General features: G+C 35.8%; 1 protein-coding gene across 2 annotated transcripts in view; it reads left to right on the forward strand.

The window, feature by feature from the left end:
* The window catches only part of lrrc2 (leucine rich repeat containing 2), a 143,443-nt gene that overhangs the window by 32,710 nt on the left and 91,063 nt on the right, over positions 1-19,670 (forward strand). The window contains exon 3 of one of the 2 annotated variants that reach the window (XM_031890967.1): positions 6,315-6,360. The gene's annotated coding sequence lies outside the window, so the exon portion shown is untranslated. Of the gene's footprint in view, positions 1-6,314; positions 6,361-12,663; positions 12,867-19,670 lie in introns of those variants that run through there. The other variant, XM_002940605.5, reaches the window with a different exon arrangement.

Below are 19,670 nucleotides of genomic sequence, written 5' to 3' on the forward strand. Positions count from 1 at the left end.
TCTATTTTACCTAAATAGTATAGGATACCATGTCTTTATATCCCATATGGGCCTTAAAAATATTTGAGGAGGATCCATTTAGGAGAAATGAAAAAGCATTTGTTGCTCCTGCAGGCTCAAAAAACAGCTTCAGACTTCATGATTTCAAGGCATCCAAAAGGCTTATCAAAGCCAAATCAAACTAGCACAAAGGGAACTTAAAGCCCATTCTATCAGGACTATTTATGACTGGGAATCAGAAACTCATTTCTTGTTCCATTACATTTGTGATTTGTGCAACTTTGTCTTTAGTTAAAACATTTTTTAGACATTATTAAATAAACCTCAACTTCTTTAATGAAACATTTTTATTTTGTGTCTCTTCAATCTGCTATTTCTAATGAAATTTGTGTTGCACAAGCGACACATGAGTATTTGAATTATTTTCTTTCTCCTTTCTTTATTGTTAAGGTACTTTGTTTTTGCTGACATAATGTGGCCAGGAAAAAGGAAAATTATCCTTATATTGAAATTTTATTTTCCTGACAGCTATTCATATCAGCAAACCCACCCTTGCTCTTTTTGGAATAAATTACATGATGTATTTCTGTTCTTTAGCTCAACTGAAAAAGTTAAATGAACAAACATTAAAAGCAATGATTACTGTTTACAGTCATTACAGTAATTAGAACATAAGACCTTTATTCATATAAAATACAAAACATATATTTTATTATGTGGGTGGCCAGCCTATTAATAAATTATGTATCACCTTTAAAAATAATTGTATAATAACAAATGATTGCATTAAAAAGTTGATAACTAAAAAGTCCATTAATTCATAATAGGTAAAAAGAATTCAGTAAATAACATAATAGGAGAAAAAAGGCTTCACCAATTATATATATATATATACTGTATATATATATATAAATACATATGCACATTAAAGGCATGCTTGAAGGTGCTGTAATAATTTGTAGGAAACATAACACAACTGGCAAACTATAAAATTCACAATTTTTCTTTCACTATTGGAAATTTGTATTAAATTTGCACAAAGGAGAATTGGTTTGTGCAAAGGCTTCCATTTTTGCATTGCAAATATTTTCTGTCACTGAGTTTTATTACATTACCCCGTAGAACTCTAAGCATGTAAATAATGGCTAGAGCCCAGCTCACTCATGCATGTTACCCAGTATGGCTGCCTATACTGGGAGCTCCCTTCTGGCGTAGGAGGCATAGCTCTCCAAGCATTTTTGAGCAAAATAGTATTGCTTCTCCCAAACAGAATTCAGACTCTATGGGGCAGATTTATTAAAATGTATGATTTAATACATAATAACTCACCTACGTTATATTCATTTGTATGGGATTTTAAGAAGCATATTAATTAACTGGTGATCTCTAACTTTCAGCAACTAATAAATAAGCTTCTAAAAATACTATAGGAATGAGTAGAACGTGGGTAAGTTTTTATGTATTAAACTCTAAATTCACATTTTGATAAATGTGCCCCTATTAGTATGCAGCTCCTAAACATTCTTGATAACAGGTCCCATACCTGTATAGCAATAGCCACATAAGCACTTATTTATCACGGCCAAGCTCTTTAGAGGTACACTTACATTTTGCACCCTTGCTCATCTTTGAGCTGCTGCAAATCTGGCTCAAAATGAAGAGCACAGCACACACAGACAAAAGGGAGCCATTTTGGCCTGCAGGCAGTAAGTAAAATGCTCCTGAGCATTTTGCATTCCCCCAGTGCTCCTGGCATGTAGATTTTGAATGACACACAAGCTAGTGCATTGCCAGGGGACGCCTATTACCCACTTCCCACCACTTCAACACATTACCCCTATTACTGCCAAACGCAGTCGATGCCACATATGAACAGACACAAAACTAGGGGTGCAAGGAAGCAAATTGTATTGGTATAGGTGTACAAAAAGCACAAAAGCCTGTTAAATTCAAAAGTTTGTAAAACAGACTAGATTTATACTTTTCAGATTTGTAGCTAAAATACCTCCCTTGTGGAAAAGCATGAGCACTTTTTGGTATCAAGGTAAAAGACTTTGAAATGGAAATAATGAAGGGCATTCATGGACCAAATAAATGATGGCCTTCCAGGAATTCGGAGCTTTATTGATAATGGGTTTCCAGATAACAGTTTCCATACCTGTAATTACAAATCTAAATGTTACAGACAAATGCAGGCATTCTTACAGCAGTAAAAAAAACATCCACTAATGTTTTCCAAGCTATTATTGACACAAGGAAACATTTTCTTGGGGAGGAATAAGAAATATAAACCTAAGCCTAACTGATTTGCATTTATTCTAGAGCAGCCAGCTAGGCATTTGCAAGGTCACAGCATTTCACACTATTAATCTAGCAGAGGGCAAAGCTAATTTTACTGGATTTAAACCAAATCAATGAAAAGTGCTTGAGTTATTTTCAAAGATAAACATCAGATTTTTTTTGGTAACATTTTAGCAACCTTGTATAGATTATAATTTACACATTTTAGGATCTTTCCACCAATTGATTGAAAAGTGACATTTGTTTCATAACCCTTTTAACACCTTTATCACGCTTTATCCTTTCAATTTCCTTAAGTCAATTGCTGTTGTATTTTATCTTGTTGAAAGAAATTGAAATATAAAGTATAGCAATTTTAAAACTTAAATAATCTGACTACGGCTGCACACATTATTCTGATTTGTAACTTTTGTTTATAGTGATGAGCACATTGTTTTGCCAGGCATGGATTCACAGTGAAATTCCACATTTGCCATTGGTGAATAGTTTTGCGAAAATGTTGCCGAAAATATTTGTGGTTGTGTCAAAAAAAGACACGGGTGTCATGCGGTGGGTGTAAGGGCTCTGGCACACGGGGAGATTAGTCGCCCACGGCAAAACTCCCTGCCGCGGGCGACTAATCTCCCCAAGTTGCCTTCCCCTGCCATCCCACCGGCGAACATGTAAGTCGCCGGCGGGATGGCAGACGCGGCGGCGCGATTTCGCGCAAATCGCCGAAAAAGACTCGCAACTTATTGTTGTTCCCAACTTTATTGGTCTAGAAAAAAATTAAGAAAATGTATGCTTCCCCAGACAAAATTTGAACAGGGTGCCACTCACAGTTATTTCCTCAGTAAAGGAAGACATCTTCATGATCCTCAACAGTGGCATGTCCTAAAACCTTGTCTACTATCCCTGGATCAACAAAAAAACACCCATATTGACCTATAGCAACCAATCAATGATTAACCTTTTTCAGAAAGCTGCAGGCAGAAGAATTTTTCCTTTGGGGGAATTTAATATAGTTTTTCGTGAACCTGAAATGTATTTATAGTTTGCAGTCTATGTAATGCATTTTTTTTTTACTGACTCTTATTCCTTAAAAACTACCTTTGTTTATTCTATGAATATGCTATATTTAGTCATAGCCATATTTTACCCTTAAAGATTGCACCTGTTATCAGTAGTAGTTGTTTAAATAATTACTAGTTGTCCATGTTGCTGCAACTGCACTTGCATATCTGTGAAATGCCTATAGGTAACATAAATAACTGGATTAAGTGATCTGTATATAGATTTATTTTCATAAATTGAGAGTGGACTACTAACAACAATATGCAATACATTAAAATAATATGTAATAATACTGAGCTATACTTTGAATTAATTTAATTAATTTCTTTCTTAACAAGTTTGCTTGGATGTCCTCTCCAAACCTTCATTTGGCTTTTCTGGGCCACTGTCTATCTAGGTTAATGAATGCACTAGTAAGTACATAACCAGATCTGGGTGGCTGATTATTGTTCTTATGTTTGTGAGACTGTTCACAATTCAATTCATTATTATGAACTTTGCTACATAATTCTAGTTAGGGTTTTATTGTCTTTTTCTAACCGTGGTCATTCCAAATAACAATACAATGCTCATAAAATAAATCTACTCAAAAACACATAGATATGTCTACAAATAGACCAGATTTATTGATTTATTATCTTTGGCAGCACAGAGCTTGCAGAAGTGTTAGAGCAAGCCTTTCATCAGATACGAATTGACTTCTCTAGTGCAGCAGAGGTTATATACACAGGTAAACAAACATCAACAAGGTTAAATGGAAGCCACAAATCATTGGAAGGATACGAAATATAACCCTTCCCATTGATGTCACAAAGCGCTGAACAGGATACAAAAGGCTATATCAGCCAAAATCATCTACTGAAATATAAATAAAAATAGATGTACGGACAATCCAAGCACCTCAGTGTAGCATGTGAAAACTGCAATCACACAACTACTGTAGTATAAACTCCATATATATGTGTATAGGTAAATTTTAGATAGGAACATCAGTAACATATTAACATATAGGCTTAAATTGGTGAATGGAATAAATGGTTCCTAAGGATATAACTATTTCTCTTTTCATGTCTACTGGCTGTTTAGTGGTTGATGATTTATCCTCCTTCATATTTCTTTCAGGTATGGCCATGTGAGTACCATGTTATACATTTTTAAACACAGCCATAGACAGAGATACATTACTGCATGCCATTAATTATATCCAAAAAGTGTTCCAGAGTGAACCACATTTTAATGATTTCTAGAGGAGATAACCTTAAAGATCCTGACTAGCTAGTTACTAGGTACGTGATATTGGATCATATACTTTTTCAAGGAATAAAGAGTTGTACATATCTTATAATTTTGCTATAACCATGTAGCAGGGGTACAATACCTGCAATGAGGAGTTCTCCATATTTAAGCTGCAATGTCCATACTGAAACATTTGGAAAATGAATGGCTTCTTTACAAAGCAAAAGCAAAAACGTGAAAGTACCATAAATGAAAGGATGGAAAGGATGGTAAAGGTAAACTGGATTAACATAAATATCCTGTTTCTTTCCCTTTTTTAAATGTAAAATTACCCATTTGTACATTTTTACTCATGGTGATTGATGTAGGGCAGTTTTCACAAAGAGTATCAAACAGGGGTAAACAACCTCTACCATATGAAGCTTACTTGTGGGCTTATTTATCAATTTTCAAGTTTGTAAAATCAAGTTTGTTTTTATAAATCGCATAAACTTGCATATCTAATGCTCGCTTATTTATTAATAAGGAAAACTTGTGCAAATAAACAAACTCAAATACCTCGAATTTTCAGGTTCACATACTGGATTAAAAAAACTCAAAACTGAATATCTCGAATTGAAAATATGGCTTGACTTTGCTTAGGACTACTCACTTTAACATCTAAAGAAACTCGCAAGCTTTTCGATGGCAAAGTTTTACATTCCAATTTTCTGGGTTTTTGCACCTAATAAGTAGCAAACTCCGATTGTGTGCTAAAAATCGTGAAAAAAAAATCAAAATCGAACGCTGATAAATTACCCCCTTACTGAAGTTTATACTGATTTGAGGGACTACATGATTACTTTTGTGTTATGTCTTTTTATCTATACTGGTTAATGTTTGTAAAGCATTCTGTATGTACATATGTTATCCATTAGGCGGCAGTGTATACTAGGGGTATAAACTGACCATATTACACTTCTCAAGGAAATTAGCCTTATACTGTATCTGATAAAACTACATGTTTCAAGATCAGGAATAGGTAAGTGTAATGTTTTTGCAAACAAAAGGTTTAATTTCTACCCACTGAGTTGCCATACCCATCATATCTCCAAAAAAGTAGCTTCTTAATCACACCTCATTAAATATTTTTAAATTTAAATCTTACACTGACAAAACAACTGATACATTTCAAATAAATTTCAAATGTTTTAATTATTTAGCATTATAGATGTCACTGCATTGAACTTGAGTTCACTGGTAAAGTCATGCTCTTTCCTTAGTCCATATCCATTCCATTGGCCTGCAGTGTAAAAGCTGCACTCAAGAAAACAGAGAACTCAAGATTCAGAAAGCTGTAAAGCTATCAGAAGTTATCAGTGCTATCCAATTGAGTACCAATAAATGATGATGTTCAAAGAGGTCTGTGATGGCTAACCACTGTAGAAAAGAAAAACAATTGGTTAAAAAATCTAGCAGAGAAAAGAGAGAAACAACATTGGCCAAACATTTTTTTGAATGCGGGCATCAGGTTTCACAACTTACTTAGATGGTAAATATTGGAACATGTTAAAATAAGGGAGGGTCAGGACACTAAGAGAATTCTATTACAAAAAGAGTGTTATTGGATCTGGGCCTTAAAAACTAAACATCCTAGAGGTCTGAATGAAGACTGCATTATGTCATGCTTTTTTTGACTTTATGATCGGATTATGCTCATTAATTATGTATATCCTTTTCTGCAGATATAAAAAATTTTGAAGGAGGAATTGTGCAGTACTTCAGGGAAAGGTAACCCTTATTTTCATTGTCTAGGGTTAGTTAATTTGGTAAAATTTGTTGCCTTTAGACCCTGGGGATTGGTTGTTGTGTATGATGTTATACAAGGTTACTTGTGTGGTTAATATTGAGTAACAATAACATGTGCTAAATGTTGTACAGTACTTTTTGGGAAAATGCTTAATGTAAATAGGTGATACATATTTTTAAGATTTGTCTAATTTTTTACAGAATTGATTGCTACCATGGATTTGATTTTTTTCATGGATTTTTGTTTTATGGACTATTGCTCTTGCCTAATGAAAAATGTCATTATGAATCACGTTTTCGCACATTTTAATGTCTTTTTTAAAGAAACAAGCCTTAAGAGGTTACTTATGCACAATTTTGTATGTTAATCAAGTGTGAGACTATTTGATCTTGTTGATTGCACTGGTTTTCATGCTGCTTGCATTACACTTGTTGTGCCGGTTGAATCTTTGCTGGACTCGACTCCCTGGGCTGAAGGACTGAAGGAGGTAAGGGTGTGCTGGTGAAAATTTTTCATTGCAACCTCTACTACTTCCAGCAATACACCATACAGCTCTTCCATAATGCTTTTGTTCCTCCTGGCTTCAAAATACCTCTATGCATGACAGAACAGATGAGGTATTACTAGTATTTCCTATCAACATCACTTCCTCCACCCGTCTTAGTTCCAATCATGCAAGTAAAATAGATAACAGTTTTCGCTGGGTCTTGACAGGTTGAACAAATAGTAAAAATGTATGTTTTCTTTCTCATGGCCTTAAAAACACACCCCTCTAACAAAAGCAGGGACCATGTGTCCTGGGAGTACCTTAGATTATTTGCATTTTTCTTCTAACGGCAACCAAAACCTATTGCTCTGTGAGCTTACAATTTCATTAGTATCGTTACTTTTTATTCCTTATTTTTATATTTAGCCCCTCTGCTATTCATCTTCCAGTCTCTCATGCAAACCACTTCTTGGTTGCTAAGGTAAACAGACCCTAGTAACCAGATAGCTGCTGAAATTCCAAAGAGGAGAGGTGCTGAACAAAGAGCTAAATAATGAACATAAAGAATAAAAAATGAAAATCAATTGCAAATTGTCTCAGAATAAAAATGTCTGTGTCGTACCAAAAGTTAATTTAAAGGTAATTTCAGTTATCCTTACTGTCCACAATGGGAACTGCTATGAGACAATTTCACAAGATTTCTGGTAACACATAAGTTATATTCTTGACCATGAGGGCCCCCCTTGCCCACTACCGGCTATATACATTCAGCAAAGTATACATTGTGGCAAACATTGGAAATATTGGTGAAATAATTGTTTTAATAAGCAATGATGTTTCAAAGAAGCATCTCTCTGTTATCAGAGTCTTTTCTTAATCCAGCAATGTAGTGTATATATTGGTTTCTAAATGCATAGTTGGCTTGTAAAATATCATAGACAAATGAAAGAAAGTTTAAAATGGTATTAATGGGAAACAGTGCCAAATCTACATCGTATTCGATTTAAGATTTCCCATGAAAGTGCATCTGGAACAATATTGGAAACTGGCTATTTTTCCTGCAAGTGACACACAACCACAAGGGAATCCTGTAGGTTTTCCTTTAGTAAGTAGAAGTACAGGGCACAACTCTTTGTTCTCCATTTTGTTCTTCCTTTGCACCTGTATTTTTGTACTTTGCTCCTTGTCCCCAGTTAAAAATGATCCCTACAAATTGCACCTGAATAGGCTTCTTTACCATGAATTAAGCATGTCCACAGTGATTGAGCACATATACTGTATGTAATTGTTTTCCTCTGTGGGGTTCCAACATGGAATCCAATTTGTTATGTAAAAATAAAATGTTATTCTGAGCAGCTATTCTTTAGAAAAAAATACCACTGGAAACAATGATTGAATGAATCATGGTAGTGATATTACTTGTTCAGACTGTTAAATATAGATCCCTCTCTCTGCCTAAAGCATGTATGACAATATGTTTAAAATAAAAGTAGGTGTCATTGATTCACTCAACACCTTAGCCTGGAGAATAATAGTGTTCATTAAAATCTGGAACTAAATATAGAGTTTTAAGAACAAAAATAAAAATAACAGTTGTCGAATATGCAAAATCACACTGTGGCTTTGTACATTCTCCTGCATACCCTTCAAAATGATACTCTTTTAAAGGCTCTTATAGTAGGGTTTTAGTAATTACAAGCCTTTGCAATGTCTTTTTTTTGTGCCTTCCACAGCAAGTGAATGCATGAGATAACTGACCTAAGTCCTCTCTATTAGGACATACTCTTTTCTCTCTTTCCTTCTTTATATTTTTTTCTGTGTATCAATTTCTCCTTTCCACTTTTCCTTCTCTTTGTGTCAAACTTCCATGTTTCCTCAGTATTTTGCAATCTCCCATGTGCCATCCTCTCTTCACTTTCATCTTATGTCTTCTTCTCTTTTTCTTATCTCTGTCTTCTCCCTTAATAAAATAATCATTTACAGGGCTTTCAACCAACAGGCAGTGATTTTAGGAGTGGGGGGAACGTCTAAACTGAGCCACACTTAATAGTGGTAACTTTTGCATTTAAAGTTACAACCATCTTAAATATCTATATGCACAGTTGTTGCAAAAACATGTGACCACACTTAAGTCAAGTGTAGTCCCACATCTGATTTTTCAGGACTTTTGCTTCATTGGGTGGAATTAACTACAGGTTGAGAGAGGGTGCACAACGTCCTTTGGCAAACACTGGTGAGGTCTGGAACAAAAAGGCTCTCTGCATCCAATGATTTTGGACCTTGGACCATTATCAAATGAGAATTTTTGCACATATGTCCATTAGTCACTGCTCCATGTCTGTCAAATACAGTGCTTTTCTTTCTTTTCACCAGGAGTGGTGACGGGGTTGGACAGAACATGCCATGTGCCATGGCCCTAAGTGGCTGTTATATAGGAAGTGTGTTGCTATGTACGAACACATTACTTATATACTGTTTAACCAGTATATAATTTACCATGTTATGACTGGTGGGGCTAATGTTAGAAAGTTTCAGTTCACGGTAATGGCACACAGAGGCATATGTAGAGTTTTGTTGCGCCTGTGATTTTCTGTTCTAAGGGAGGTAGATATTTGTTTGATAGACACATGCCTGTGGATAGATAAGAAGTAATTGGGCCATTTCTCACTCACTTTGAATGTGGGTGGGATTAGTACTATTTTCTCTCCACCCCCAGAGCCATGAATAGCTGGGGTGACAAAATTCTACAAATCACCCCTTGTGTCATTACTTTTAGGGTACTGCAAATTATTGCTACAAATCACCAAGTCTTTGTAGCCACAGGCAGCACTTCTTCATGAATTGCAGAGTGATAGCATGAACCTGCAAACTGCCTGTGCCCTCTGTGAGCAATATACCAGTGTGAACAGGGGCAATGCTGCCCCCTCTTAGCACTTACCTTTCAGGAGGACCGCATTACTAGCAACTTAGCTCTCTGTACTAGAAGAGTCAAATTTCCAGCTTGACTGCCACCCCTGGTGTGGGGGGGGGGGGGGTGCTGCTGCTGACTGGCGGGTAGTGTTCGAATCATAAATCATTTTCTAATTTATGAGCAAATGGGGAGACAGGGGAGACAGAAGGTTGCTATGTGAGTTAGAAAGTGATTTACTAGGTCGAGGTCCATTATGTGCATAGGTGCAACACACAGATGCACATATTAATGGGTTTTGAAAGTCCCTGGGAATGTATATTTTTGATATATTATGAGCCTATTCCAGGGTTTGATTATAACCCTGGACACTGTATGAATCATAGGCTGGGGGAATATAAAGGAAATGACATGAACATGCCACACCTCCTCTGATAAAGCACCCCAATGGTGCAAAACGCTTTAGGAAAGTGGGTATCATAAGGCACTGGGATGCACCTATCCATTGTTTGGTATAGTATGTTTGCTTTTTCTGAATTGTTTGTTTAATTTTGAGCCAATAAACAGTTGTTTATTTCACTGAATACATTGTTGATTGATTATATATATTCATGACCTATCAGTTGGATATAACTTACAGATTCTCTTTCTTAATCTACCATTAGTATTAATTGGGGAGACAGAAGGTTGCTATGTGAGTTAGCAAGTGATTTACTAGGTCGAAGTCCATTCTGTGCATAGGTGCAACACATTAAGGTATCCCTCAATGCACATATTAATTACCTTGCATCTATGTTCTGAATACTTTGCACCTTGTACATGATAACATGCAACTCACCAAAGCAGACTAAACCCACGCATTGGAACTAAGCAAATTGAAAGGAGCTGGTATAAATGCAAGTACCTTTGCTAATAGCATATAAGTGCAGGCAACAATATGTTTATAAATAAGCTCATTTCAAAGTAAGCACTTAATGGGCAAACAAAGGAGAGCAACTGGTTATTTTCTGCCGTCAGATTCAGTGATTAAAGATATTTTAAGCTGCTGACATACTTCCTTTAATTCATGCCTCTTTACTTTAGAAAAAATATTACCCTTTGAATGCCTTTGATATTTAATCCACTCATAGCACTATGTTACTTACATACACATTCATTTTTATAAGCTACAGACATACAGAAGGTATAGTTTTACCCATCTGTTTAATGTCATAAACTATACTTCAAAACCTGGATTTAAATTGCAAACTATGCACAGTGCAGTTTATGCTAGAGCTAGTAGCCCAGTAAACTATCCAATCAGGGGATTATTGACCACTTACTAATACATTACCTTGGGAGCTTTAACAGAAATCATTTTGCATATACAGTAAAAATAACATACACTCATGCTATACATAATGTACAAACATTATATTTATCTGGGGACTGATTTGGAGAGAAGCAGAATGTTTAATTGCTGATCCTGAGCAAGGCCATTTCACTCTTATGCAACCTTTTAACATCAACATGTATTAATCTACCATTAGCAAATGCTGAAATCATTTTAAACTCAATACAGGTCTATGGGTGAGCTTCTTTATTTGGTAAACACTTTATCTGTGTTACTTCCATTAGACATTTGTAAATCTGAACTTAATGCAATTACTTTACCAGCCATTAACCACTGTTACTGCTCAATAATAAAACAAAAATACAGATGCAGGGGTGCTTTAATAAATAGGCAAAAGGGGCAATTGTCCAAAGCCCACCATCAAACCAGCTGGAAGAGCTCAACATAACCATTTACTTTAACTTTCTGTTAGAACAAATGTTCCTTAGGGCTTTTATTAAAAATAAAATTGTGATACAGGTATCAGACCACTTACCTGGAAACCTGTTATCCAGAAAGCTCCGAATTACAGAAAGCCCATCTCCCATAGGCTCCATTTTAATCAAATAATTCAGAATTTAAAACTGATTTCCTTTTTCTCTGTAGTAATAAAACAGTACCTTGTAATTGATCCTAACTAAGATATAAATAATCCTTATTGGATGCAAAAATATCCTATTGGGGTTAATGTTTTATTGATTTTTTAGCAGACTTAAGGTATGGAGATCCAAATTACGGAAAGACCCCTTATCCGGAATACACTTGGTCCCGAGCATTCTGGATAATGGGTCCTATACCTGTATTTGTGATTTTGGTTTATCTGCTTGCAACTCTGTTGGTGCAGGGCAGTGTCTACTTCACTAAGAACAGACTATATATATTAGTGATAAGCGAATCTGTCCCGTTTCACTTCGCCAAAAAATTCATGAAATTCATGAAACCAAAATAAAACCAGCACCATTTATTATTTATTATTGCCTACAAGACTGGGGGGGGGGTTTAGTTATGCTATATGACTCCTTTAAATGTTGTCCCAAGGACATTGGGTTGTAAAGATGGTTAAGAAGTTTAGCGCCTTGTGCCAGTATTAAATTTGCATTACTTAACCATTTAAATGCTGACACCTTTTATCAATCCACAGCACAATGTGCCAACAAGGACATGTGGCAGCAGACATCAAAATGAAACCCAGAAAGGCTCTATGATGTCAGCAGCCATAAATTCTCTGTTTGCCAGCAAGTAAAGGGTTAAATACCACAATTCCTTTACATGGAGCAATTAAAGTCTTAGAATGAATAAATTAGTAAAACATTTCTAAAAATTATTTATTTTGTCCTGACTTCAAATATTCAGCTTTGTTCTCTTTACAAGGTTACACATTTGAATAACATTAGCGTTATCAGCTCTTCCCCAATGGGAGACAGTCAGTATCCTGGTAATGCTTCAGTCCCTTAACTCATGTTGATTTATACGCTGAAGATATTTTATCATACACAAGACCCTGGCACTTATGCTTCCACAGATCATGTTATCAGCTTACAAATATAGAATATTAGTACATCTTAAAGTCAAGTCACGCTGTGAGGTTTGACCTGGCTGACTGAGAGCTATGCTCCGTAGCTGCTGCATCTGTTGTTGTAAACAAGAAAGCCGGCTATCTTCAGCGTGCAGTGCATGGAGGAGCACCAGCTCTCTGAACACTTGTGCTGTATCGTGCATTGTAAGTCAGCTTTATGTATATAAAACAAGTTCTTAGAAATTGCTTCTTTTGAAGGGGTCAGCACAAAAAATCAATTAAGATAGAGCTCTCTCTCTTTTTTGTGCTCGGAGCTTTGGTTCCAGTGTGGACATGTCAGTCACCTGAGCTATCCCAGATTGTGTTGCTATGGTAATCAGTGTTTTGGTTCTTCTGTATTCCTGTCAGTTGTATGTTGATTTTGTGGGATGTCTAATTGTTTTTTTTACTCAAAGGAAGAACAACAGTGATATGTAATTTTTATTTAAAATAAACATTTTCAGAATTTCTACTTTAAATAGGTGGCACCGGGGCTGTACTATAGTGGTCTGAATAGGTGCATTACCTGCATGAAGCATGTTTTTAACAATAAACAATATCCCTCAAGTGAGTTTAACAGTGCCATATTTGGCAGCAGGCTTTAGAATTCAATTCCCCTTTCAGCTTGTCATTTTCCTGGTCCATGGCACAATGGTATATTCCATTTATTCTAAAAATGACCAGGAAAGTCAAGCATTTACCCTGGCCCCCATGTCTGTTTATGTAGCTTGTCTTAAGGCCCCCCCCCCCCCCTTACTTCCAAAATTTATGCCCCTGTTCTGTAACCTTGCCCATTTTAGAAATATTTGTATTTGAAACATAAAAAAAGAATCTGTAAATATAAGAATATGTAAGTTTAGTGTTATTTAGTTATTAAAGTATAAAGCTTAGGATTCAGAAATCCAATAAATATCACATAAGAAACTTTTATTCAGTACAATATTTTAGGTATTCTTGTAAAAGCAGAGGACTGAGCAGTCACTGAACAGGACATTGTATGACAGGCTCAGCCAACGTGACAATCTTCCTTCTTACTTCCTAAATTTAGAACAATTAGTTACGCTAAGAATGACATTTGTCTGCACTAATGGAGACACGTAAGTGAGTTTCAAAAGGCAAACCTGAGTTAACTCTTCTGTATGTCATTTTTACATGAAAGGACATTCCACAATATACAAAAACCTTATGAGGAGAAAGAAAATATCTTTACAATAATTTTTTGCTGTGTTTTACAGTGGTCATACAATGAAAAAGCCTTTTGATCTATGTGTTGCCACATTTCCTGGAAAAAAATATGACCAGCATTCTTATCTTTTCTATTAATAACAATGGCATTGGGCATTGTTACAAGCTAGGCCAGTAAAATACCAGGTAGCAACCTTATGAAAATGACATTATAGAACAAATTTACTTCCCATAGAGGTGTTTTTTAGAGGTGCTCATTTTTTTGTAATTCTTTATAATTATATATTGGGGTCCTATATAGGTATGCACATGAACCATGCAAACAGACAAGTAAATACATTCTTCAAAATGTATGTTGCACTGTACAAATTGTAAATTCATAATTGAAGAAGACTTGTATAATTATGCAACAAAATATTTAATAGGTCTCACAATGAATTAGTTCCAATATACCCTGAATAGCAAGGAACTGGCCAGAAGCACAAGCAAATACATACTGTAATTACATTTGCTAAAAGACCTATTTATAGTAACCAAGTCAGTGAAATCAGTACTACTTAACATTGTTCAACATTTAATTTGCAGAATGTGAAGGTTTAATTTATTGAGCTTTAGTCCTTGGGAGCTCACTACTCCCTACTCTGGTAGGAATCTGCAAATAGATGGTGGCCAGTAAAGGTAAGAAAGGGATACAGATTTCTTACACTTACAATGGGAAGCAGAGAGCAGAAGGGCAGGATAGCTGGTCTGCAGGTAGTTCACCCTAAAATATTTATAATTTTGAGTAAATATATTAGGGGGAACAGTTCTGACATAGCATGTATAGAGCAAGCTAACTGGGATCAGATACTGCAATACAGTGAAATGGGGGTGTATTAAAAAGGACATTTGCCTATAACCTATTTGCAGTAATCCCCAACCAGTGGCTCAGGGGCAACATGTTGCTCACCAACCCCTTGGATGTTGCTTTCAGTGTCCACAAAGCAGGTAATTATTTTTGAATTCCTGCCTTGGTGGAAAGTCTCCTGTAAGCTGATAGTCTGCATAGAGGCTGCCTAATAGCCAATCTTAGCCCTTATTTGGCACCTCCATGAACTTTTATGATGCTTGTATTGCTCTTCAAGTCTTTTTACAAAGACTGTTTCTCTGGATGAGGTAGAAGTTGTAAATTCAACTGTTCCTCTCTTTTGGGGCTACATGAAGTGCTGAGAAGAAGGAAAAGCTGTGCCATTCTAAAGTTTTAAAACATCAATCTCCTTATTTGTAACTGTTGCCAATCTGAGCATCTACTATTGCTTGAAGTACTGCTGGAACTATGTCTTACAAAGACTGTAGTGGACTGATTAATATTTGGCTGGGAGTAGTGATGAGCTATTTTTTTCGGCAGGCATAGATTAGCAGCGAATTTCTGCGTGAAACTTCCAAGAAAACTCTCCGCCAAAACATTTGTCGCTCGTCAAAAAAGGGTGCAGTCACATCAAAAAGGGCACGGGCAACAAGAAAACGTGCAACAAAGACGTTTTGCGGATTTTTCACCATTTTGCGAAACAGGACAGATTCGCTCATCAATAGCTGGGAGATTTATTCCCCTTTATCAACCATGATAGTTGTTACTCAGGTAAAGAAGAAGGATTTATAATTTGTTACAAGGAAATGTAAAGATAAGTATTAGGCATTCACAACAAAATGTCTTGTAAATAACATAATTTGCTAATGGAACATAAACATTTTAATACATTTAGAAATACAGCTGCCAGCTTTTCTATTCTGTGTATTTTAAGCATTTAACAAACTGTAGCAAAAATGTTGTCTGGAATTCTTTTCTTTTAATAGTCTTAAAAGCAGCTGAAATCTGGCTATAAAAGCAATCTAAATTAAATCCCTAATACACCCTTATGTATATTCATGGAGGCAAAAATAAACCATTTATTTCTTTGAACTTCTATTAAAATTAGTCAGTAGTTTCAAAGAATGTCAAGTTAATATATTAATCTTTTGTTAATTGCAAAACTTCAATTTGTGCTGGTGATGAATAATAAATAAACTCTACATTTGACTTCACCATAGATATATAATAACGATTTATAAAGATTCTTTAGCATATCATTTTTTAGTAGTCTGTTTTAAACAGCTCCAAGGGGCACATTTATGATAGTGTGTAAGCCAACATCACTGGTAATGTTGCCCATAGCAACCAATCAGATCTTTGCTTTTGTTTTGTAACTTGTAGGTGATGGTTAAATTCTGATTGCTGACTGACTGCTATGGTCAGCATCATCGGTGAAGTTGATTTACAAATTGTAAAAAATATGCCCCCAAGTCTCTTCAGGTTAGGGAAGCCCAGAGTGGCATGCCTAGAAGATTTTGGACCCCTGTGCAAAGCCCCTCTCCAAATCCCTGTTCTAATTCAGCCTACCAGGCCCAACCCAATACACTTACATATTGTGTAAGCTATGAGCACATTGAGAGGGGAAAATCCTGAAAGTTACCAGCTATTAACAGTTAGCCATGCACGGCAGTGTAAGTCCATGTCCCTTGCTGTTAGCTTTTATAAGAATTATGACAGTACAGTTTTATATACTGTATATATATTATGTATACTGTATATATTAATATATATAATTATAGATTAGATACATAATTATACATTCTAAAAATATAAGACACAGTAGGGGTCATTTACTAATACTGCACCCTAACCTCCACCTGCATGTCTGAATGACCCTTATGTTAGGGGGTGGGTGCCTCATTGCGCCCTTAATGAATGCAGTACTGTCTAATGCAGGCAGCACTGTATTCATGGAGGCAGCTGTAGGGGTTTCTACACACACAGAGTGCAAAGGCCAGTTGCAGTACAGCACACACAGAGCAAGGCAGTGTTCAAATTTTTTTTCCAATTGCAGTAGTTTTGTGTACTTTGCAGCCTGCCTTCCTTGCTATAAATGACCCCAAAGGGCCCACTAAATATCACAACATAAAGTCAACAGTTATTAATTTTTATAATATTTAGTTTAGTCATATGTAATTTGTAAAGGATATTCCTATTGTTTTGTGTATATCTTCCATGTATTTATTTGAGTGCTGTCTGGAGGATGCTTTATTTTGGATGTATAAGTAATGGGTGAAATTCTTTGCCAGGCATGGACTTGCGGCAGTTTGTTTTGACGTGCAACATTTTCGCTGTTTTGCAAATTTTTAAAAAGATTCCCTAAATTTTAGGTGAAGTGAAACAGGACAAATTTGCTCATCACTAGTATGCATTACTAAGATTTGGCACAGGTGACCCCTATAAAGGCTTAAAGAAAAATATTTACATCTGAAAAAGTCTGGTTGATTAAAAGTTTTATTTTGTAATTTTTTTGTAAACAGCGTTTTATTTGACGACAATCGCCTGGTAAAAGGTCTTAGAGTTGTGTCTGCGAATGCTATTAGCCCTTAGCCAAAGTACTTATGTGACTGCTTGCTTCTGATGGGGATTAATCTTGTGTGTTTTATAGGATTTCCTCAGAGTTATATTTCTATTTCAACTTATGGTATAATATGTTTAGTGTGGGGAGGTAGAAAATAGCACACAGACAAGAAATTCAGAACAAAATTTGTCCTTATCTGCAACACCCAGTTTATTGTTTACAGTATATGACCTTGATAGACACAGTCTTACCAGAACATTTAGCTGTATATATATATATATATAATGTACACATAACCATGGGTCTTCTTCTAGCAGAGTGTTTCTCCGTAAACAACCATGGAGCATTGTGATTTATGATCTTCAATATTTGTTTATTGATGTCTTTGGGTTATACATCACGAAGAAAATCAGTATGGCTGCTTCTGATCATATAAGCAGCTGCAATATCTTATGTGAGGATAGTTGATGTACAAGTGGGGATTAAGGGTACTTACGTACTGATGATCACACTTCTCAACCTCCCACTTAAAAGAGGAACCTGGCTCTACAATTTCTATGTGTACTCTAGGCAGTTATTTACCTTCCCAGAAAGTGACGTTTTCACCATTCTTGATAGCAGAATGTACCCTAAGAGATGGAGAAAATAAAAAGCATATTCTGGCACAGTGCACTTATTCCTGATTAACTGAATACCAGAGGCGTTAAAAATCAGCATAAGTTCTAGCACTAACACAGCAGAGATCTAAAAATAATTATAAAGAACAATTTTTTATGCTCAGGATTCAATAGATGTTTTAAACAGGTGAGATGAAGAATTATGGACTTATGGCTGAGCACTGCATTGGTCAAAAGTTATCCCATGAGGGGAAGTTAGTTGTTAACATGACTTACTGTATAGAGTAACAGTAGAGTCTCAGGAAACATATGAGCTAAGAGAATAAGAAACTAATTCATATTAGAACGTATATTTTAGACTTCAATGAAAAATACATTATAAAGTGGTTGAAATAGTGATTTTTGGTTTTCCATTTACATTTGTGAAGGTGAATTGAGAAAAATGGAAACTCCTCGTACTGGGTTTTAAAACGGGCACAATGGATTTTTTTTTCCATATTCCACACCATATTTTGTAGATACAGAATTTCTAACCAAGTGTTAAGCTACAGTAAGCCTATCCGAAGCTATGTTTAGACCAGGATATTTTGACTGTGCAAGAAGATTTTGCAGTCACAACATAACTCAGCAGAGTATTTCATAGCCTCACAGTTATAATGGTAGAGAATTGATCATCTTGCCTCAGATAAAACACCTTTTTTCCACTCTAAAGCGGTAACCACTTGCCATTGAAACCACCACCACTGTAATGCTCTCCAACATATTTGTAAACATTTGATGTCACCATACCACTGCATCTTCTCTAGATAACATCCCCTGTTTGACAGTGTTTCTTCATAGAACAAATTGTTTTATTTTTTTAACAAGATTGGTTGCACTGCACAGCCTACACAAGCTTATGCCCTAAGCTTAAGCAAAGTACTGCTTTTGCACAGAACATAAATATACAGTATAGTTGTAATATAAATGATATTTTAGTTGTAATATAAATTATATTTATCATATAAATGATATTTTAGTGTCTCTTGTTGTTAAGTAAGCTTGTCATAAAAGACTGTTATTTTTTATGGCGACTTTTGTATGGCATCATATGCTGAGGGAAGCCCTAAAAGACATAACATATTAGAACAATGCAGAAATCTTAAATGTTTTGTTTTTATGCTGTTAAGAAGATTTTATTGATAACATTCTTGTTATGCCACGACAACAGGCCCATAAGTCATTGTCACGGACAGAGATTAGGTGTTTGAGTATTTTGGTGAGAAACCAATTTTTGGTCATTGTTTATAACATCCTAAGGGTTTACTTGGTCTCCAGCACACTTATTATTTACACATACACCTTTGTAGGAGCATCCCCATATTTAGTTTAATCCAGCCAAGGGCTAGACCTGTTTTACTTTTGGGAGGGGGTGCTGTTACCCTTTCTAGATTAAAGTGTTCCATGGCATCTCTGTAGTTGGCCAGGGATGTCAAGTGTCCCTAGACTTTAAAATGGAAAGACAACATGTGCTCAGTTTATTTGGGCCATACTAGCTGGAGGGGGTGGTTTTTGCTGGGGGGGCTTGAGGTGGAGGTAGGTGTTAGAAAATATCTGTAAACCTCACTCTAGAAGTAAGATCAGGATAGTTTGTAGATCAGCCAGATGTTCCAACAAGGAGACCAGGAGGGCTGCTATCATGCATTGTCACCCACCAGTAGGCTCAGGGATAGACAGATTCCAAGAGGAAAACACCATAGTGAGCATCCTTTTAGTGC

Source organism: Xenopus tropicalis, chromosome 1 (assembly GCF_000004195.4).
Source record: "Xenopus tropicalis strain Nigerian chromosome 1, UCB_Xtro_10.0, whole genome shotgun sequence".
Lineage (NCBI taxonomy): Eukaryota > Metazoa > Chordata > Amphibia > Anura > Pipidae > Xenopus > Xenopus tropicalis.